Below are 24,325 nucleotides of genomic sequence, written 5' to 3' on the forward strand. Positions count from 1 at the left end.
TCTCAGTGCTACCGGTGTTTTCAAAGATTTACGAATTGTCAATCAATAACCGGCTGTCAAGATATCTAATCAAGTATCATATAATATCACCCTCACAGTATGGTTTTCAGAACAACTCAGGACGCCCTTCTTGCCGTCAAGCAGCAAATAATCAAATTTTGAAGATCAGCTCCTTCACCTTAGGAATATTTCTCGATCTGCGCAAAGGTTTTGATTCTGTTGAACACGAAATCTTAGCTATATAATTAGATTGTTATGGAATTCGAGGTATTACATCGGACCTTATCAAGAGCTACTTATCATTTTGGCGTCAGTTTGTTAAAATAGACTGTACTTCTTCAAAACAGCTTGACATTAAACTAGGTGTCCCGCAAGGTTCGATATTAGGCCCGTTACTTCTCCTCTTATATGTGAATGACATTACGGAACTACAAAGAACACCCACAATAACCATGTTTGCAGATGACACTAGTTTATTCTTTACAGGTAGAACACTGCATGACATTAAACAATCGGCCAATCTGTACTTAAATGTACTTACTTAAAATTGTACTTAAAAATTTACCCATATGGTTGCAACAAAACAAACTTCAGTTGAATGTAGTAAAAACAAAGTACATGATATTTAAGCCAATCAATAAGTATAAAAATGATTAACTTACCGTACAGAGGACATAACTTAGAAGTAAGTGTGCAAAAGTTCCTTGGGGTATGGTTTTCTGAAGAGTTGTCTTGGACCCCTCATGTCAATCATCGGCTCTCCGAACTCGCGAAGTCTGTTGGATGTATTAGAAAAATAGCTCCTCTTCTACCTCTTTGGCTAAAGCAATCACTATATTACTCCCTGTTCTATTCTAAACTTTTGTATGGCATTCTGGTCTGGGGAACAACGACAAAAGGGAACTATGATAGGCTACAACTGCTGAAAAAACGTGTCTTCAGGATTTTTGTGAGCCACATCGGCCCTATTAGATTGTTGCCGACGCAATCACTTTTTCGTAGATTAGATGTTTTACCTGCAAATAAGATCTATTTCTGGATACTGGTACAGCAAATATATAAAAAGAAACTCCACAGTATTTACCCACCTGTCTTGGTGCAATATGATATCCGCAACCCCAAACGCAGAAATAGAAAAGTCAGAACAAATTATGGAAAACAACATCTGGAATATCAGGTAATAGACATGTTAAATAACTATGCTTCTATTTTGGATTTCTGCCTACCCAGAAAAACGTTCAAACGTGGACTGCGGGTAATTTTGTTTTCCGTTGAAATTGTTAAGTAACAATGATAAATGTAAATTTCTGTTTCAATTGTTGACTTCCTTTTACGTGTTTTTCGGATATGAGCGAATCTTCAATGTGATTTAAAAAGAAAACCTGTCCGTAGTGCTTAAGTACAGCCGTATTGTATAGGATGTAGGTATGATGTAGGATGTATGCGTGTACTATTTGTAACGCCGCTTCTCTTTTTTGTACCAGCTCTCTGCTGTACTGCTTTAGACTGCTCCTTTTGTTACGGGGGCAGAGACCTCGTCAGGCAACCATGCCTTTAGTCTCTGCCACCCGCAGGATGATGTGATTTTCCTGCAAATAAAAACTGACTGACTGACTGATGTTCTGCTAGATGACTCCCATAGCCATTCTATCGGTTAATGCTCTGCGGACGACCTCTGTCATTGAAGCTCTGTGCCGTTTGCCTTGAGTAAGTTTTTCCACAACTCAGCGGTATCTGATAGATAACGTTGCGCCTGCCGTCAGTGAAACGAGATTGATGATTTGTGTTGCACAGGGGCCTTTCGAGCATTTTCAAGCGATCGCATATTGAGGAAACCTTGCACGGGGCACTGATTATGCAGATGTATTTGTGACTCGTGTACGCTTGCTTCTATTGGAAAAGGCATAAAATGGCTGGAGAATTTCAAATGAACTTCCAGCTGTGCGAAAACAAACTGCCTTAGATTTGCTAACATTATCATATCCAGCTTCTCTGGACACGTACCAACTGGTGCCCCAAGCGGGCCCGGCACGAAGCTAGAGGGTTTTCAATGGAACGAGCGGGTTTTTGCGCGAATTACAAAAGCTGCAGGTCGATTACTGAAAAAGGCAGGTGACAGACGTGTTCTGGAAGACAATCCACACGAGCCAAATGCAGTGATCACGCTATGGCAGGTAAGAATTTTGTTCCCACAGCGGTTAAAGATTTAGCAATGGAAGCCTATGGAAACTACAAAAATTTGCACTCGATTTTCGAGGCAAGAACGATGCCTGTGATAAAGCTACGGCGTCTATTGTAATACCCAGTGGAGCGTACGTAGTCCAGAGACTCAGCTTTCGATTGATGCCTATCTCGACTCTGCACACATGGCGCAACACAGTTCCCAAAAGCAATTTTTGTAACACTGTCGTGAAAATTCACGTGGTATCTATAAAAACATGCGCGTACCGCTTGGCCGGGTCTCGGAAGCGTGGCCGAGTGGTAGAATCGCGTGCTTCGTATAGTCACGGTGGCCGCGGTTCAATTACCGCTTGGCACTTTTCCTTAAAGACCCATAGTACCTAGTTTTGTAGTCTCTCAATAGATGGCAGAAGCGCAGAACCCAAGATTTGCTTTCGGTTCTGGTTTTTCAGCAGCGCAGTTTTTTTTAAAGCCGCGTAGGTCTTAGTGTTATAGTCTCCTACCAGATGGCAGAAACACAAAACTCAAGGTTAGCTTTCGGTTCTGGTTTTCCAGTGGTGCTCTTGAAATATTATGTTTTCTATTTTTCCTTCCTAAAACGCAACATGGTCGTGTTCATTTGTTAATTCATCGCTTTTATGAAGATTTTATTCATTGGACATCATAACTAGAAGCTTGGGCATGGCTTTGTGTTATGAAAAAAAAATCGTACTTTGTAACGTGGAACCTGGGAGAACAAAATGGCTATTCTTATTGCGTTCTTCTGGAAGGTCCGTTTTCTTCGACTTTCGGCTGTCCTTAATGGCACAGACTCCGAGCGAATCAGGTCCACCTGGGCCACAATGCCACCCGGTGGCCAGTGCCATTCCTATGCAACATTCGTGTGGAACAAAGGATCTGCTAGGCTGAGTCGCTGCCCGAACGTTATTTCTAAAAATTCATCCAAATAAGAAATGCACCAACTAGGAGAAGATGTGCAGCGTCTGGATTAATAGCTACTGTTAATGTGTTCCCTACAGCCAAGTCGTATGAATCCGTAGGTGTGGCCGTAAAAGAACCATTTGAATAAATGTTCCGTGCTGTGTCTGCCCCGGTCGATCTACAGAGAAGCTAGCTTGGCTAGCCGTCAGCATTTAGGATCAACATATGGCAACCCTCGTTCGGTGCATTTGCTTTTAATGCGCAGCATTCTTTGGCGAGTACCCCAGCAATTTGGTAGCAAAATCATGCAAAATCGTGTCTGTAACGCCAAAAAACGACGCATTTCCCATACAAATACATACGTCTTCATAAAAAGGGTTGGGGAGGCCAACTTGACATTGGAAGTGGCATCAGCATAAATTTGGGCGTGATACGCGGATGGACCAAGTTGTATTTGGTAGTGATATGGGAGTGGCCCAACCTAAATTTGAGGTGATATAGGGGCGGGTAAGTCAAAGTTTGGGGGAATATGGGGGTGGGCCAGCATGGATTTGGGGATGATATGGGGGTGGGAGAACCTAAATTCGGGGGTGATATGGGGGGTGGGCCACCCTAACCATGGGAGTGATATGGGGCTGGACCAAGCTGAATCGGGGGTGATATGGGGGTGGGCTAACCTAAATTGGCGGAGTACGTACGGTAGCGCGATTAAAAGACGGAACAAAGGAAGACACATAGGGACACACACACAGCGCTATTTGGGAGTGATTTGCGGTGGGCCATCCTAAATTTGAGGTGATAGAGGGGTGGGCCAGGCTAAGTTTGGGGCTAATAAGGGGGTGGGCAAACCTGGATTTGGCGATGATATGGGGGTGGGCGAACCTGAATTTTGGGGTGACATGGGGACGGGCTAACCTAACCATGGGGGTGATTGCGGCTGGGCCAAGCTGAATGGGGGGTGATATATGGGTGGACTAACTTTAATTGGGGGTGATTTGCTGTGGGTCATCCTTAATTTGAGGTGATCGAAGGGTGGGCCGCGTTAGTTCGGGGCTGATATGAGGGTGGGCCAACCTAGATTTGCAGGTGGTGTTGGAGTCATCATCATCATCATCATCATCATCATCATCATCATCAGCCTGGTTACGCCCACTGCAGGGCAAAGGCCTCTCCCATACTTCTCCAACAACCCCGGTCATGTACTAATTGTGGCCATGCCGTCCCTGCAAACTTCTTAATCTCATCCGCCCACCTAACTTTCTGCCGCCCCCTGCTACGCTTCCCTTCCCTTGGGATCCAGTCCGTAACCCTTAATGACCAACGGTTATCTTCCCTCCTCATTACATGTCCTGCCCATGCCCATTTCTTTTTCTTGATTTCAACTAAGATGTCATTAACTCGCGTTTGTTCCCTCACCCAATCTGCTCTTCTTTCCATAGCTCGTTGTGTCGTCCTCAATTTGAGTAGAACCCTTTTCGTAAGCCTCCAGGTTTCTGCACCGTAGGTGAGTACTGGTAAGACACAGCTATTATATACTTTTCTCTTGAGGGATAACGGCAACCTGCTGTTCATGATTTGGGACTGCCTGCCAAACGCACTCCAGCCCATTCTTATTCTTCTGATTATTTCCGTCTCATGATCCGGATCCGCCGTCACTACCTGCCCTAAGTAGATGTATTCCCTTACGACTTCCAGTGCCTCGCTGCCTATTGTAAATTGCTGTTCTCTCCCGAGACTGTTAAGCATTACTTTAGTTTTCTGCATATTAATTTTTAGACCCACTCTTCTGCTTTGCCTCTCCAGGTCAGTGAGCATGCATTGCAATTGGTCCCCTGAGTTACTAAGCAAGGCAATATCATCAGCGAATCGCAAGTTACTAAGGTATTCTCCATTAACTTTTATCCCCAATTCTTCCCAATCCAGGTCTCTGAATACCTCCTGTAAACACGCTGTGAATAGCATTGGAGATATCGTATCTCCCTGCCTGACGCCTTTCTTTATTGGGATTTTGTTGCTTGCTTTATGGAGGACTAGGGTGGCTGTGGAGCCGCTATAGATATCTTCCAGTATTTTTACATATGGCTCATCTACACCCTGATTCCGTAATGCCTCCATGACTGCTGAGGTTTCGACTGAATCAAACGCTTTCTCGTAATCAATCAAAGCTATATATAAGGGTTGGTTATATTCTGCACATTTCTCTATCACTTGATTGATAGTGTGAATATGGTCCATTGTTGAGTAGCCTTTACGGAATCCTGCCTGGTCCTTTGGTTGACAGAAGTCTAAGGTGTTCCTGATTCTATTTGCAATTACCTTAGTAAATACTTTGTAGGCAACGGACAGTAAGCTGATCGGTCTATAATTTTTCAAGTCTTTGGCGTCCCCTTTCTTATGGATTAGGATTATGTTAGCGTTCTTCCAAGATTCCGGTACGCTCAAGGTCATGAGGCATTGCGTACACAGGGTGGCCAGTTTCTCTAGAACAATCTGTCCACCATCCTTCAACAAATCTGCTGTTACCTGATCCTCCCCAGCTGCCTTCCCCCTTTGCATATCTCCTAAGGCTTTCTTTACTTCTTCCAGCGTTACCTTCGGGATTTCGAATTCCTCTAGACTATTTTCTCTTCAATTATCGTCGTGGGTGCCACTGGTACTGTATAAATCTCTATAGAACTCCTCAGCCACTTGAACTATCTCATCCATATTAGTAATGATATTGCCGGCTTTGTCTCTTAACGCATACATCTGATTCTTGCCAATTCCTAGTTTCTTCTTCACTGTTTTTAGGCTTCCTCCGCTCCTGAGAGCATGTTCAATTCTATCCATATTATACTTCCTTATGTCAGCTGTCTTACGCTTGTTGATTAACTTCGAAAGTTCTGCCAGTTCTATTCTAGCTGTAGGGTTAGATGCTTTCATACATTGGCGTTTCTTGATCAGATCTTTCGTCTCCTGCGATAGTTTGCTGGTATCCTGCCTAGCGGAGTTACCACCGACTTCCATTGCACACTCCTTAATGATGCCCACAAGATTGTCGTTCATTGCTTCAACACTAAGGTCCTCTTCCTGAGTTAAAGCTGAATACCTGTTCTGTAGCTTGATCTGGAATTCCTCTATTTTCCCTCTTACCGCTAACTCATTGATCGGCTTCTTATGTACCAGTTTCTTCCGTTCCCTCCTCAGGTCTAGGCTAATTCGAGTTCTTACCATCCCGTGGTCACTGCAGCGCACCTTGCCGAGCACGTCCACATCTTGTATGATGCCAGGGTTAGCGCAGAGTATGAAGTCTATTTCATTTCTAGTCTCGCCGTTCGGGCTCCTCCACGTCCACTTTCGGCTATCCCGCTTGCGGAAGAAGGTATTCATTATGCTCATATTATTCTGTTCCGCAAACTCTACTAATAACTCTCCCCTGCTATTCCTAGTGCCTATGCCATATTCCCCCACTGCCTTGTCTCCAGCCTGCTTCTTGCCTACCTTGGCATTAAAATCGCCCATTAGTATAGTGTATTTAGTTTTCACTCTACCCACCGCCGATTCCACGTCTTCATAGAAGCTTTTGACTTCCTGGTCATCATGACTGGATGTAGGGGCGTAGACCTGTACAATCTTCATTTTGTACCTCTTATTAAGTTTCACAACAAGACCTGCCACCCTCTCGTTAATGCTATAAAGTTCCTGTATGTTACCAGCTATATTCTTATTAACCAGGAATCCGACTCCTAGTTCTCTTCTATCCGCTAAGCCCCGGTAGCACAGGACGTGCCCGCTATTTAGCACTGTATATGCTTCTTTTGGCCTCCTATATATCCCATTTACTGCCCTCTAATTCCTCCAATAGCACTGCTAGACTCGCCTCACTAGATAACGTTCTAGCGTTAAACGTTGCCAGGTTCATATTCCAATGGCGGCCTGTCCGGAGCCAGTGATTCTTAGCACCCTCTGCTGCGTCGCAGGTCTGACCGCCGCCGTGGACAGTTGCTTCGCAGCTGCTGGGGACTGAGGGCCGGGGTTTGATTGTTGTGTTCCTAGGAGGTTGTGGCCAAGTACTGCACCAGGGTGGCCAATCCTGCTCTGGTGAGGGAGTGCGTTACCGGTTCTGGTCACCGGGATCAGGCCACACTCCAGGCCTGTTTGTGCAATTTTATCAACACGCGGATTTTTTTTTAATCCGGTGGAAAATTGCCGGCACCGGGATTCGAACCACGGACCTCTTGCACGCGAGGCGGGTGTTCTACCTCTACGCCACCGCTGCGGACGGTGTTGGAGTGGGCCAGTCTAAATTTGGTGGTTTGTGGAGGCGGGCCAATCTGTATTTGGGGGGGATATGGGGTTGGTCCTACCTAAATGTGAGGGCAATCTCGGGGTCGGCCAATCTGAATTTATGGGCGATATGGGGGTGGGCCAACCTAAATTGTGGGGTGCGTCGACTCGAAATTTGGGGGTGATTTATTGATATTCGTGGGTGGACCAACTTCAAAATTAGGGGTGGCCCGATTGAAATTTCGGATTGGGCTAACTTGAAGTTTAAGGCTGGGCGAAATGAAAATCGGGCGTGGCCGACTTGAAATTTGGGGCTGGGCTAATTTAAATTTGAGAGTGTGCCAACTTGAAATTTGGGGGTAGGCCTAATTAATGTTTGGGGTTGGGCTAATTGAAATTTGGGGGCATGTTTGTGAATTTTTAGACAACACCAGTGGTGTTTATGCATCCTTTTCATCATCGCTAAGTACGTATATTAAGTGTTAGCCAATACTCCTCAAGGTGAGCTACCACTCGAGCCTTCCCAGCCCACTGGGCTGATAATGTCACAGAAGTACTCTCATCGTGACGACTGCGACGCTCAACGTAGAGATCCACAAGCACTTATCGCAGCCCGAACTGACCATTTTCACAACACTGTCATCGCTAACACTACTTGCTCGTGCTAGACGCAACACAAGCTTACAACGATGATAATTCAACTTTCAATCGCACGCGCTAGTCGACACGTTCTCAGTGCACAATTTCGTCAATCATCTGGATAGGAACCTTGCTGGATGTTTTACTGTTATGTTGCGTCGTTTTTCACGAAGGCCTTCTCCTGCAAAGAGAATACATTTTTGAGATTGACGAGGCAAGGTATTATATAACTCATACGAAGCAAATGTATTAATGGTTTATAGTGATTTCTCAAAAAGATATACAAGTAAATAAGATTTCAGATGGTATTGTTTCGACCGGGCATGACAATGATTTCTTCCCGCCTGTCACAGCGCATTGATCGAAAACCTAATCATTTTGCTCAAACGTGTTGCCCCAATACTACAAGGGCTAAATGTACAAAAGTGCGGTGCGTGGCCACAGCTTTAAAGCCAGTCTATTTTGTGTACTGTTGTTGATATTGTAGTTATGTGGAGATTTTCTCTTCATAAAACACAGAAAGAAAAATATTACAGTTGGTAGCAAACTGCAAAGTACATTGGGAGATCTGAAACCAGCAATTTTTTTGTTATTTGCGGGTTGGTCTTCTCGGCTGGTAGATCGCTGTCCGATCACTTCAACGAATTTTGTTCGTGTGCAACTGTAGCAAGAACATCGATACTACCGTTTTATTGCCAGGACCTTTGTGCCCTCCACACACATAAGATAACTGGCACACGTACTTTTATAAACTGATATTGTTTTGCTAATTTCAGTGTAGCGAGGTGTCTGTGAACGGAGCATTCTCTTAGTATCAGTCCATTGATAGCAGTGAGAAGCAGTTCGGTCGACCATACCCATGAGGGCATACTATAGCCATTGTAGCGCTTCACTGTAGGGAATACATCTACTTAGGGCAGGTAGTGACGGCGGATCCGGATCATGAGACGGAAATAATCAGAATAAGAACGGGCTGGGGTGCGTTTGGCAGGCATTCCCAAATCATGAACAGCAGGTTGCCATTATCCCTCAAGAGAAAAGTATATAATAGCTGTGTCTTACCAGTACTCACCTACGGGGCAGAAACCTGGAGGCTTACGAAAAGGGTTCTACTCAAATTGAGGACGACACAACGAGCTATGGAAAGAAGAATGATAGGTGTAACGTTAAGGGATAAGAAAAGAGCAGATTGGGTGAGGGAACAAACGCGAGTTAATGACATCTTAGTTGAAATCAAGAAAAAGAAATGGGCATGGGCAGGACATGTAATGAGGAGGGAAGATAACCGATGGTCATTAAGGGTTACGGACTGGATCCCAAGGGAAGGGAAGCGTAGCAGGGGGCGGCAGAAAGTTAGGTGGGCGGATGAGATTAAGAAGTTTGCAGGGACGGCATGGCCACAATTAGTACATGACCGGGGTTGTTGGAGAAGTATGGGAGAGGCCTTTGCCCTGCAGTGGGCGTAACCAGGCTGATGATGATGATGATGATGATGATGACTGTAGGACAAGTGAAGTACTAAAAACTTGGTGTGCCTTGCCCTTTCCGCAGGTCGTCCATCCATTATGTTATGGTGACAATCAACATTGTGTCCGTCACGCCTCCTCATTTTTAGCTTCACCATCGCGAGTGCGGACAGAGAAAGGAAGCTCACTCCACAATCAGCCCCAGCGGGATTCCACCGCTCGTAACTGCTGCAATTTGCATTCAGTGGCTGGGCATGTTAACCACATCGTTAGTTTCACAATCACTAGAGCGCGCAGAAATAGGACAGCTTTGGTCGCTATCACTACCACGAACTTATGTCAATGCAGATATAAGTACGTGCAGGGGCTGGGCATGCTAACTTCTGCGCTACCACCTGTCTCCGCCACCTTAGATTTTCTATGCATACCTGCTTCTTGTTTTCATCGCAGACCCATGCAGGACAAACGCGGAGAAGAAAAAAATCTCAGTGCCCTTCCACTCTGTGAAGAAGTATGACCAGCAAAGCTGTGTATGTGGGCCCCTTAATGGCGAACTGCACCTCCGCCGCGGGTTGGCCCGCCATGCACTATCTTCGGGATCGGCCCACGTATGGGGAGTGCTTAACGCCTGCTTCACCGCCACCGGGCGTCGGGTCGGTTCTGCGCTATCTTCGGGATCGGCCCACGTATGGGGAGTGCTTAACGCCTGCTTCACCGCCGCCGGGCGTCGGGTCGGTTCTGCACTATCTTCGGGATCGCCCCACGTATGGGGAGTGCTTAACGCCTGCTTCACCGCCGCCGGGCGTCGGGTCGGTTCTGCACTATCTTCGGGATCGCCCCACGTATGGGGAGGGCTTAACGCCTGCTTCACCGCCGCCGGGCGTCGGGTCGGTTCTGCACTATCTTCGGGATCGGTCCACGTATGGGGAGGGCTTAACGCCTGCTTCACCGCCGCCGGGCGTCGGGTCGGTTCTGCACTATCTTCGGGATCGGCCCACGTATGGGGAGTGCTTAACGCCTGCTTCACCGCCGCCGGGCGTCGGGTTGGTTCTGCACTATCTTCGGGATCGGTCCACGTATGGGGAGTGCTTAACGCCTGCTTCACCGCCGCCGGGCGTCGGGTCGGTTCTGCACTATCTTCGGGATCGGTCCACGTATGGGGAGTGCTTAACGCCTGCTTCAGCTCCGCCGGGCGTCGGGTCGGTTCTGCACTATCTTCGGGATCGGTCCACGTATGGGGAGTGCTTAACGCCTGCTTCAGCTCCGCCGGGCGTCGGGTCGGTTCTGCACTATCTTCGGGATCGGCCCACGTATGGGGAGTGCTTAACGCCTGCTTCACCGCCGCCGGGCGTCAGCCGGGCGTTGTACTATCTTCGGGATTTCGTTCTACACGCGGACACGATAGTGGAAAAAGTAGCCCTTAAGAGGAAGCTTTAACTCGGGTGATTTTATCTAAATATATGGAAAAGGAAAATTCGTTTTTCTCGGCAACCACTGCACCAAATTTGACAAGGTTTGTTGCACTTTAAAGAAAGACGCAAAATCTAGTGAATGTTGGTTTCGAATTTTTGATTTATGTCATCATTTTTTATTGAAAATTGGCAAAAATCGCAAATTTTCGGAAAACGAAACCATCAAGTTTACAACTCTGTTTTTCGGCAATGAAACATGATATCATAATTATGTGCATTGCATCTTACAGCACGTCTAAAGCGGACAAAATTAGTATATTACACATGAATCTCAACAGAAAATTAGTAATATGGAAATGCAGCTTTTGCAGAACCCTTGTACACAACGTAACGAATTGACGCAAGATAAAAAAGGACATATCGAATTTGTCCGCTTTGAACGATCCAATGGATGCCGTTTACAGAACTGTGATATCTATTCTTGATGCGGAACTATTAATTTGTTAACTTCGCGCTTCTATCTTTTTCGCCCTTTCGCATCTCTAAAATTCTTCTAACAACATTTAGGCCCTAAATGAAATGTCCGCTTTCAAAAGCCACTAGAGTTTACCTTTCTCTCTAGAATCCATCAAATTTCAGTAAAATCGGTGCAGGAGTTATCTGAGAAAAGCATTCCGGTGTTTTACGTCTATTTGAATAGGCCACGCCGGAGTTGGGCCCGAGTTAGAACTTCCTCTGAACGGCTTCGCTATATATATATATATATATATATATATATATATATATATATATATATATATATATATATATAAGAAATAAAGAAAATAAATGCCTCTGCCGTCAATACCGCCGCCCCAGACTTCGTCACGATGGCAGGGTCACTGCTGGCACGGCTCCATGAGCAGCTACCAAGCTGTTCACTTTTGTTATTTTCCTTTCCTCGGCGGCAGCTCATTGTCTTGATGCCAGCGACGGGCTATATCTGCACGATCATTGCGTCATGCATCGCTTCTGCGACCAAGCAAGCTTGCGGCGGCACATGTTCGCTGCTATATTGACAATAAAAATTTAAACTGCTTGCCTTCGAAACAACAGCGTGACTAAAAATCGAAAGCGGACTCGCCGGGCACAAAGAACATGCTCACGGGGCCATACTATTGATGACAGCATCACAAAAGGCTAGGTGTGGTCAGGTTGACTTTACAGGTTCGCAAGTAATGACTGACAGGCTAGTTGCTTCATTATCACAGAAAGAACAGCGCTTCAAGTTGTTAGCGCAGTTTGTGTGTGGTTCCTTCTTTGTGTCCCGTTTTGAAGTGCTGTTCTGTGACTTTACGTTCTATTTCTGCGTCAGTTACGCCTTCCAACAGGGTTTACTTAGAAAATTTTTGTTCGCATGCCTCTTACAGAAGCATGCTTGATCGAAATTTCTTCGCTTGGCTGCATAATCTTGAGGACGGGCTCCAAGCTGCTAATTTTCTGTAGCCATGTAAGATCAATTACTGAAAAGTGAATTAACGTAGCTTTGTTAATTATGCACACAATTTCTGAACTTACTCCGCATCCGAAGGTTACAAATCTGAACACTCGCATGATAAAATGATGTCACCATTGCTTGTATTGGTTTAATAGTTCTGTTTGGTGCAGTTAAAAGCAGCCAGTATATTGGTGGTGTGGTAGGCTTCTTATAACGTAAGTATGAAAATATGGACAAGTTATCTTGGCGCAAATCAACTTCATGAGCTTAAGAGGAAGCTTTAGCTCGGGCCCAACTTCGACGCGGCCTATTCATATATATGTAAAACGCAAAAAACGTTTTTCTGACATCACCCCTGGACCAATTATAATGAAATTTGTTGCATTTGAGAGAGTAGGTCCAATTATAGCAGCGGTTGCAAGCGGAATCTTAATTTCGGGTGTGAATTTTGTGAAAAGAATTAGGAAAAATTCGAAATTTTGAAAATAATAGACGCACGAAGTTTATAAATTGATAGTTCATCATCAAGAACAGATATCGCGGTTCTGTAAACAGCATCCATTAGATCATTCAAAGTGGACAATTCCTTTATGTCAATTTATATCCTACGCGAATTTGCTTCGTTGTGTATGAGGGTTTTGCAAGATCTGTGTTAGCATATTACTGAATATCTTTTAGATTCATGTGTAATATATTAATTTTGTCCGCTTTAGATCTACTGTTAGATGCAATTCACAGAATTGTGATACCATGTTTCATGGCTGAGTTACGGAATTGTAAATTGATAGCCACGTTTCCTGAAAATTCTCGATTTTTGTCAATTTTTAATAAAAGATTGGCGATCTCAATCAGAAATTTGAAACCACCAGTCACTAGATATTAAGTCTTTCTTTTAAATTCAACGGACCTGATCAAATTTGGCGCAGTGGTTGCCGAGAAAACGAATTCTGTTTTTACATGTATTTAGATAGGAGCGTCCGAGCTAAAGCTTCCTCTTAAGCAGATGTGCCCAGCCATGCGCTTCTGCCTTTACAATCGACTACTCTCAGCGCTACGGTGCATAACGCGGGGTGTGCGAGAACATTTTCCACGCTCGTGTTTAGATTTCTGAGCGCTGGTGGCATCAGGCTCGGTTTCGTGCCATCATCAGGAATAAAAACAGCTGCCTGGGGGAAAGCATTGCAAACATTTTCAGTACTCTGTAAGATATGTATCAGTGCAGACATGCACGTTAGAACCAAAAGTGCTGAAGTATTAGGATGACGGTTTCGCTGCAGGTATTTTGAGTGTCTAATGTTAAGATCTAAAGAAATAAATGCTGTGATTTTGTGACAAATAATGCTGACATGAAATATGAGCTCCGACACAGTACCCGTGGTGGAACTGGCCCCTGGACTACAGGGCTACATTGAACCACGAAATGCTGGTTTAATAAATACCAGTAATTGGAAAGTGTTTAGCTCTTGAATTTTCCGCATGTCGGCGCCGCTTTGCAGTCCTTGGGGGCCCTTTTTACCACGAGCACTCTGTTTCAGCTAATAATAAAAGCAACTATATTCTCTATTTCTTTTTTTTTGGGGGGGGGGAAGCTTTTTTAGCGTCTAATCACTGTTCCAAAGTTATAAGTTAGCTCAAGATGCACCTGCATGTGTTTCTAATACCCAGTATGTTGTCACGGGTTCAATAGGGAAAGATCGTTATCTTATCAGATTGCGCGTGTGAAGCGAATACTGGTGCACATTCTCCATCACATTTGAGGATTCGAGATTGCGCTGCAATGTACGGGCATTCCAATCTGATGAACTGATGTCTTGATCCGTAGATCAGATCCCGAGGAAGCACTACTATGAGCACAGCCATCGTTGTGCTTTGAATTATCCAGCGCAAGCTCACCTTTTATAGTGTTATATTCATGACTCACTCTTTTGGAAGTGTTTTGTTCTTCACATCACTACAACAGGTGAGAGTATAGACGTTCTGCATCTTCATTGAGTGAATACTGGGAAACGGACTAGGACTCTTTTTGGCGTCTGCGTTTACACATTTACCGCAACAATTTGTTATTCAAAACTCACATATTAAGTTAGGAGGCTGTAAAAGACAGCAACCTTATATTAACATGAGGTCTTCATAACACAGAAAATTTAAACGCTTATTAGTCGGCTTTTACCTCATGTTAAGGAATTTCAATAAAGATATCCTTATGATGATTAAAAGCCTATCCGCGTGACAACGTTTCATCTGAGTTCCCCTTTGCAAGCTGATACCGACTTGTACGTGGTTCATATCGGGGGCCCTTGACATATGTCCAACCGTCAAACAAAGAGTTGTTCCGAATGTTTCACTTCTGGAAGGCGTGTTACCCTCCTGCCTTTCATTCCCGTTCGAAAACACGCGTAAGACGAAAGTGCTGCATGAAGAGCGTCGTTAGTCCTAACCAGTCCTAAGCAATGAGCTACCGTAACTCACATCGCCTATACCGCTGTCATTTAGGCTTAGATAAGAAATATATATTTTAAATCGACCCATCACGAATCCGAAATGAGCTGCCCCCGACCAGCCCAGAAAGGTTTCTTTCATTTCGTACTGCGTGTTAGCGGCTAATAGCAGCTCACGGAGCAGAGCGCTAAGTGTGGATGTGGCAGAGAAGACGCTTTATATACTCTCTCGACACCCACCGAAAATTGCACGCCACGCTGCTGCCATTCCTAGAAAATTGTATATGTGACGCCCAGCCATTTGCAACACAGCAACATTGTTTTGCGATGGGACAGTGCAGGTGAGAGACAGAGTAGTTATGAAGATGAAGACACCCTATTTTCTGCAGCAACTTAAGAATGAATGAATTAATGCCTTCATTTATTGAGTAAAAGGAGCAGCAAGCATCAGTGAAAGCACGTCTCGGCACATTGGAAAAGAAGCGAGGCACAAAGCGAGGGAAAGCTGGAGCCCTCGTGGCAGGCGAAGTCGCAGTTTAGGGTCGAGAGAATATAAGCGAGAGTTGGTGAAACCAGTTTAATTCCAGTGCAGATGTGTGATGTGGCGAGTAAATGATTGGAGTCACCGCCCAGCATCCGTCCTTTGCGGTAGTATAAGCACCCGCCGTTCTTGGTAACAAACGTTTATTGAAAACCAATCTTGGCAGTTATTTATCAGCCATGCCTCACCGCTCATTCCTTACTGGCAGGGTCTGTTGATTACAACTACGCTGTCGCTTCAAGTTACGACTAGAACTTGACGCCTGCGGTTACGCTTGCTATACTCGGGACTATTACTATAGTGGGAATGCTATAAACATGGGTTTGCTATTCAAGTTAGAGAACAGACGTTTTAGAACAGCGTTTCTCGCCTTACATACGCTCAACACAAGCACCATTGCAGCGTGTTACGGTGCGCGTCCCTTCAAGACACAGACGCGAACGCAAACATAAGAACGTGTTAGAAGACAGGGTGCCGTCTTAGGCCTCGTGCCAAAGATATTCAAGGCAATAATATATTGGCAATCATGCTGTCGTTTCTATGCAAAGAGGTTTAAACTTCTGTAGTGACAGTACAATTCGCCGCCTACGGGAGTGCGTGAAGCCGGCGGCGGCCATATTGTTAGAGGAAAAGGAGGGCGGCTAGAGTACGTGGCCGCGGTATACGGCGCGGCGCTCCCTGCGCTTGCGGTTCTGCGAGGAGAGAGAGAGAGAGAAATTTATTTACAGAAAGGCAGAGGAAAAATAAAATTAAAAATAAAATAAAATTAAAAATTAAAAATAAAATAAAATAACAAGTATATCAGTCTGCCGTTGTGTGTCGCTGTTGTCAAAAATGTCATGGTGGTGGGCGCCTGGTGTTCTGTGTCTAATAAGTTGCGTGAACTTAAAAACAGTCGTGTTTCCTGTTTTCATCATTCAGTAACCTGCCGATGCATGCGGCAGGTTACTGTGATGCCCTTTCGTCGAAACGTGGGGCTGGCCCGTATTGGCAGCGACATGGCCTCGAAATATATCATCCTTATGCCATTTCTTTAAAAAATCGCTGTTTGTGCGAATGAGTGTTTTTGGTTTAAACTACGAAAAGAAAAAAAAATACAACGGTAGGTCTCATTATTGTCCGGTGTTTCAGTTTTCGCCGAAAATAGTCGATGAAAGCAAATTTCCAATAAAGCTAAGGCGACCCACGATCTGCACTTAGCCGCAAGCACATGCGCTCCAATGAGAGTAACCTGCCAAAGTTAAGGTCATGTGTCAGCTGCCAGCTCAAACAATCTTTACCTTTTTTTCGTTTCTGCGTCCGTTCTGCCTGCGTATGCGGCGAAAACGAGAAGTGGGAAGGCAGATAAGCAGAAAAATGTGGAGGGAGGTAGTAGCGTAATGGTTAGCGCGCCCAGCTCTCAAATGGAGGATGCTGCGAATACATGGGCTCGAATCCCGGTGGTTTGCTTGTGAGACAACTTTCTGTGCTCTCTGGTGAGGGCGAAGCTCAGAATGAGGCGGCGCCCTGACTACAACGGTCGCCGTCAACGGAACAGAATAAGTGGGGGTGCAAGGTCACGCCTAAAGTATATTCAGAGGAAATACAGTATGCTGGTTGTCGACAAAAAAAAGTAATAAGTAACGAGCAGTGTACTTGAGCGAGGCTGTAGACCGATACTATCCCCATAGACAGGACCACGCTCCAATCCCGGTGCTCAGCGCAAAGGTACATCGACAACATGTCAGCTAGTGTGTAACTGATACTTCATTACGGTGGTTGCGTGTTTGTGTTGTGTCTAGCAGGAGCGAGTAGTGTAAGAGATGACACCAGAGAGAAGGTATTGAGCGAAGTCCGCGAAAAGTACTTGAGGATAGCCATATTGAACGTCGATGCCAGTTGAAGAAAGCCTGTGACTTCAGTTGGTCAGGACACCAGAAAGGCTTGAGTAATAGCATACCGCAGGGCATATTTGGTAACCACAGCGATAGATGCACACTTTGCGGAAGTAAACAGAGGAAAGGGACCTAGTGAGTTGGTCGGCCTTTCCGAGGTCTCGCATAGTTTGAAAAATGAATGTGGTGAAGTATGACGCATAAAATAGCATATGCAAGCCCAAATGAATCAGCGTGGTCTTACTTGCGCGACACGCCATGGTGGCCTGCCACCAGGACATCTTGAGTTGCAGCGATGACTGTTTTCATTGGGTGCTTGAGAATAAAAACGAGCACATTAGAGACGTTCGAGGAATGTTTCTACGGTACAAGAGCACATCGCCCCCCTCCCCCCCTACAAAAAAGAAAGAAAACACACACATGAAAGTAACCTTGCCAATAAGGGGCATCATAAGATCGAGCACTCCGGCGCTTGATGATATTGTTCAGGATGACGTCAGCGCTTCATTCAGCGTTTATTTCTGCGAAAATGAGTTGAAGTTACATTTATTTGCATCACAATGGCGGGCGTAATCAGGCAAACATTCACAGCACTTCATTGCAGGGTGCCTGACTACTCTGTGGAGATTACGTACGACAATGACAACAAAGAACACAGAAAGCTTCGTTTACATCAATTCGCATATACGTGAGATCCGCATAATTTTTTAGACTATCAATTTATATGCTTAAGAATGGCGCTCAATAATGCAATATTTGCATTCACAGTGAGCAAAAGCGGCTGTCGTCTCCACGGCAGAATTGATTTAAACGGCTTTAATGCCATGGACATTATATCTTTGCCAACTTCCGTGGGATTGTAGTCGGCAAAATTGGATACAAGTGACCGGGAAACCCGGAGGTTGATGAACGGCAAGAAGGCAGAAGCATGCACAAGACCTCAGGGAAATAAAATTACATTTTGAGAAGCGTGGTCAGGGGGCCATGCAATGGTGTCAACGTCTATTAAAAATCCTCCAAAATTTGAACAGAGGCCGACAGAATTGCAGGCATTTTGGGAAAGGTGGAACCGCTGGAAATCTCAGGACAGCATTAGCCTAAATATAAAAGATGACCTAAAAATAAGAAACCATTACGTTGACAGGGTGGTCAAATTTTGGCAAAAATAAATGGGCTGTTGAAGCAGTTCAGGTGAAACGCGATGGTGCAAAATAAGGAGAGAATGGCGGCGAGTGTTGAAAAGAGTAGGCCCTGTGGCCGACGCCAGCGCCCTACAACTGTCAGGCACTTATAAGCGAGGTGCCTGGTCGTCAGTTACAGGGTGATTCGGGTATGAAATAGTGGACGCGGACTCCATCCCATTATATACAGTGCATTCTACGGTGTCAATCTTCGCCGGTTGGTACCGATTATCGTGCAATGAAGATGGGGAAAAATTGTCTCACGTGCCGACTGTCACCTTCCTCGAACTGCCTACATTTTGATACTAAAAACTAAGCAACTGCCTACAGTTGTTTAGTTTTTATTGGGTTTGGCTGCTAATCATGAGGTCTCGGGATCGAATCCCAGCCACGGCAGCCGTATTTCGATGGGTATGAAATGCGAAAACACCCGTGTACTTAGGGTTAGGCGCATGTTATAGCACCTCAAATGGTTTCAATTATTCCCGAATTCCACATTACGACATGCCTCGTAATGAGATCGTAGTTTTGGCATGTAAAATTCCATAATGTGTTATGCAACATTCGTTAAGGATGTGCTTGGCAGTCGCACAACTCTTGAGAACAAGTAATTGTCAGCAGCTGTGCGCGAGGTCCTTGAGTATATCGGTAGCCTTTATGGCGTTCGATAAATGCTAGTCTACATTGCGGCTATATTATGAAGGCGGAATGGCAACATCGTAGACAACATGGAGAGCATACAAATCCCGCATATATTACTGCACAATAATTTTAAATAGCCGTCTTCCTTCACGCACGTGGATAACCGTCATAGGAGACTACCTTGGAAACTAACTGCAAGTACTGTATACGTCATACCCAAGGGTGTACTTGGCCTGGTGGCCAGTAAATGTGACGTAATATTGCGAGCACCTTCAGCCATTGCATGCTTGCAGACGACGACACAGAGACAGTTTGCTCAATTCTTGTGCCGTGACTTTTGCGTCAAGGTGCAAAGCCAACATATCCATGTATATGTCTTAGTACTTATGCACATCTCGATTTGCAGCTGTGGCGGTAGCCCGTGAGTGCGGATAGCAAAGTCGCTAGTGAAATAATTCGGGCACCTTAACGAAATCGATAGGTCAAAATCAAAAGCCGCCCACGACGGCGTCTCTCGTAGACGCTGTGCGATGTTCGGACGTTAACAATGTGTGCCTACTGAAGAAAGGCTGCCACGGAGTGCTTCTGACGGTTAGTCTAGCTTTTTTACTCCGTAGCATAAAAAATGGCTGTGGCTTAGCTAAGGTTAAGCCCAGGATGCGAAGCATACTAGCCTTTATTTTTGTTGTTGAACCACTGTTTAGCTTGGTGAACTGCTTTTGCTTGGCTATATTTGGTTCGGCTAGACGAAGAAACAACTCATGCGTTACTCTGCTTCGCCTTCAAGAGTGGAACGCGACAGCGTTCCCGTCGACCCGCCAAGGGGTGTAAGACAATGGGCTACGGCGCAGCGACTACGCGCCCCGCATTGGACGCGGTGAGCGTCGAGCAACGCAGCGTTCGGCGCGGCAACGAAATGTGCGCCTGAGCAAGCGACGCACGCCTGAGCCTTAGAAACAGCTCGTTTCTAAGGCAACACCGCATTCACTAGAGGCGCTTTTGTACCGCTTTGAAGCATCGTACTCGTGGCTCAGAAATAAAGAAAAAAAAAGTACTCGTGGCTCAGTGGTAGCGTCTCCGTCTCACACTCCGGCGACCCTGGTTCGATTCCCACCCAGCCCATCTTGCAAGAGTTGAGCCAAAGCCACCTAGAAACAAGCGCAGCTGCTTATATACCGCCGCGACGCCGCGAGCGACGGTGCGAGTTGGAGCCCCGTTTCTCTTCTGTCGTGACGTCACGGTGTCACGTGGTCAGCCTTGAAGGCGACACCGCCGCGCCTGAGGAGCTAGGTTGAGCTCTAGTAATATGCTTCGCATAACAAAGAAGAAAGAACCGTATCAAAAGCCCAGAATCTATCATCGCTCGTCGCGACTAAACGCTCTTAGGATGATAAGTCATTTCCAGGCGACGAGCGGCTGCGCTTTATCAAGAACACTGATAAAGTCGGCGGGACAAGCATTGTGGCAAAGTTCAATGCGCAGGGATTGCTTTTAATTATTTTATTTTCCTTTTGTAGACGTCATCACGAGTCACCACGGCAAGTTTGAAATGTTTAAGGTCAGTACGCCACGTGGTGGCACTCACGCGAACTAACGCCTCGTGTCCAGAAAAGCTGCATGTGACTTCAACACATTTATGTCGCACCAAGCTTCCAGTTTCTTTAGAAATGTATTCGCCTGTACTCCCAAGTTAATAAAGTTATCGCATTCAAAGAGCATTGGGTGTAGAGTCAGTGGACTCGGCAGCGCAACAGCGATGGGCTTCGCTTTAATTCATCGCCTTTTTGCCGTGCAGGTAGTCAACCTGTCAACCCGTCATTGGCTGCTCAACACCCTGAATCACAACAAAATGCTGCATCCAATACAGTTCTCAATACTTTTGGGATGTTTGAAATCGAACCCGATGAAATTACATCCATTATTCTCAGCTTACCAGGCAATAAATCTGCCGGACTGGACAGAATTTACTCACACATACTTAAGGAAAACACTGATATCTTGGTACCCCACCTTGTGCAAACTTTTTAATCATTCATTAAAATGTGCAAAGTACCCCTCTGCACTATATATTGCCAAAGTTGTCCCGGTATACAAAGATGGAGACCGATCCAACCCGTCAAGCTACGGAACCATTTCTGTCCTAAGTGTTATTAATAATATTTACGAAAAGACTCTATCCAATAATATTTGCAAATTCATAGAAAAATATAACTTACTCTGTCAACAGCAACATGGACTTCGAAAACATCATTCAACGGCATCTGCAGTAGTAAGCCTGACTCAATAAATAATACAGCATTACATGAAAACAAACTGGCCGCCGTTGTATTTGTTGATTTAAAGAAAGCTTTTGATACCGTGGATCACGCCATTATGCTCAACAGATTAAACCACTATGAATTTCGCGGTGAAGTCTACAGCTTACTTTCCAGTTGCATCGAAAACCGTCAACAAGCTGTAGTTATCAATAACATCATATCATCACTTCAATATTTACAGACCGGGGTTCCTCAAGGATCCGTTTTAAGGCCCATGTTATTTTCGTTATACTTGAATGATTTGCCGAAGATCCTAAGCTGATCTGATATTTTAATGCATGCTGATGACACCGCGATCATAGTAACAGCTGACAACCATGAGGATCTAGAAGCAAAGACAAACGCTGAATTGAAAAAAATTACAAGCTGGTTTTTCACCAACAAGCTAACGATTAATTGAAGCAAAACCAAATATATGGTATTTAGCTCACGAGAAAAAGTCATTGACTGCTTCCAAATTAACATTTTCATTAAGGACCACTCACTCGAACGAATACACTTGTGGCGACACACTCCGCGCATACTTCTGCGCACCCTCCGTCTTCTTATCATCTGGCCCGGCATAACACAGCTGCACGCTGGACTGCATGGTCGATAAAACATAGCGCCACCGCCACGTCACCCGAGGTATGCGTCACCGACGGTGGCTGTAAAAACAGGCTGCCTGGCTGAGAAAGACCGTCTTCTACCTTCCGCTACTGTGACGAACGTAGCGTTGGTATGCCCGTGTGCTGCCATCGTTAGTCGAATAAAGAAGCGTTACGGTTTTATTCGTCCTTCGGCAGACACGACATCCCACACACTCATTTAAGTATCTTGGTGTCATTCTAGATGAACATCTTCACTGGAAAAATCAGATTAGCGCCGTCTGTTCGAAGTTGGCTTCTGGCTGTTATGCCTTATTACAGGCCCGTGATTGTTTTAACACACATACACTGCGTACCCTTTATTTTGCCCGTATTAACAGTCATTTAATACACTGTGTAGAATCATGGGGTTTGACATACAACACTTACCTCGATCCTATCCTGCGATTACAAAAACGGGCTATCCGAATTATAACACAAAGCAAGTATACTGAACCAAGTAAACCAATTTTCCAGTTATTAAATATCCTTCTTTTTGACCTTCTGCGGTCTTTAAAGATAGCGGTGTGCGTAAGCAACATAGTAAAATATAACCAACCTTTCAATGCCTCCCTGTTTCGCGCTCCTTCTCGACTCACGAGAAACCTCACACATAGTAACTTTAATCTGCCACCGAATAATAACAACTACAGTGAAAGATTGGTGCAGTTTTCAGGAGCCAAGGTTTGGAATGCTTTACCCCCAGAAATAAAACAGTTCCACAACACAAATAAAGCATTAAGAACATACTTTATGAGCCTTATTTGATCTATGTGACAATCATTCGCGGTTTCTGTTTGTTGTACCGTGTTGTTCATCGCAGATCTTTATTCATTCTGCTGTAAAATGCATATTTTATTTTCTCTTCATTGTATGCTGTACTTTGGTCTTTCGCCATGATTTTGCGCTTTTCATCTTACACAAGTGCTGTGTCATTGCCATCGTGTATTTTTGTTTCTGAACCCCACACTAGCCTCTGGCTATGGGTTCAGTCAGTGTTTTGATAATTTGTATAGCAAGAGTAGCAATAAAATGAAAATGAAATTAAAATGAAAAAAATGAAATGAACCTTGCCCTGGCCTGTTTTTCGTCTACCTACGCCTTTACCGGACCCGAAGTACCAAAAATGCAGAATTAATTTTCCTGAAACTTAGCCCCACTCCCGTCGGATGCGTCGCCAGCAGAACGTTTGCCCGTGTCCTTGCACAGCTGTTTTGTACTTTGTGCTTCAGAGCATCAAGTCTGCGCACCAGACGGGCCTCTTGGATCACAAGCCAACGGATCGCCGACAGCAACAACCTAAGATGATGAAAGACGCGGCACGCTCGTACTGCTCTTCAGTGGGCTCGGCAGCGCAACAGCGATGGGCTTCGCTCTGCCTCCCGCCTTTCTGCCGTGCCGATAACGGACGGTACGGACGGCATGTCCGTACTCGCTGCCCTGCGCTCTTAGCGTTGCCGAGCCCACGCTGTTGTTTATCTATTGCATATGACCGTGCCGAGGTCGTTCTATCGCTATCAGTTTTGTCGTGCGATGCTGAACTAAACCAAGGGCCTACTCTTCGTTCCGCATCAAGTCAAACAGTTGGTAATGAAACAGTTCGTGAAATAATGACCGCGCTCAAAGAACTGAAGTCAGGACAGTCATCGTTACTTAATGAAATAAAACATGTCTACGCCAAGTTCTCGCAAAATGACAAAGCGTTTGAAGGAATTCGGAACCACCTCCTAAAAATTGAGCAGGATTGTTCGTCTGTTCCCGCACTGAAAGAAACGTTAGATGATGTTGAAGCTGTCGCAAACGAAAACGCAGGTAAGCTTTCCCAATTTTCGTCAAAAATGAATGCCTACGAAGATAATGCCCACAGATCAAACCTTCTATTTTATGGCATAACCGACAACTCGGATGAAAATTGGAACGAAGCGGAGGGTTTGGTGATTAAACTGCATTGTTGAACTATTGTTGAAACTATTGTTGAACTATTGTTGAACTGCATCGTGCGATTGCCTTTGTACATTTGGAACAATGCCTGATTCCTGTAAAACATGTAGCCTGCTCATCCCCGATGATGAGCCACTTGTCAAATGTTCCAAGTGCGAGCACGCCTATCACTTTGGAAAATGTGCTGGTTTAACTGAAAAATCCTTCAAATCAAAGAACGAGGCTGCAAGGAAAACGTGGTAATGCCCATCATGCAGAAGTGCTGGAAGTAGCAACATGTGCAGTAAAGAGAGTAATGGCTCTGAAACAGATATTAAACTTGCCCTCCTGTCAATTAACCAAAAACTAGAACAGCTGATGCCCCTGACAGGAAAAACTGAGAGCATGGAAGAGTCTCTTAAC

This window comes from Dermacentor variabilis, chromosome 5 (assembly GCF_050947875.1).
Source record: "Dermacentor variabilis isolate Ectoservices chromosome 5, ASM5094787v1, whole genome shotgun sequence".
In the NCBI taxonomy this organism is placed as follows: Eukaryota; Metazoa; Arthropoda; class Arachnida; order Ixodida; family Ixodidae; genus Dermacentor; species Dermacentor variabilis.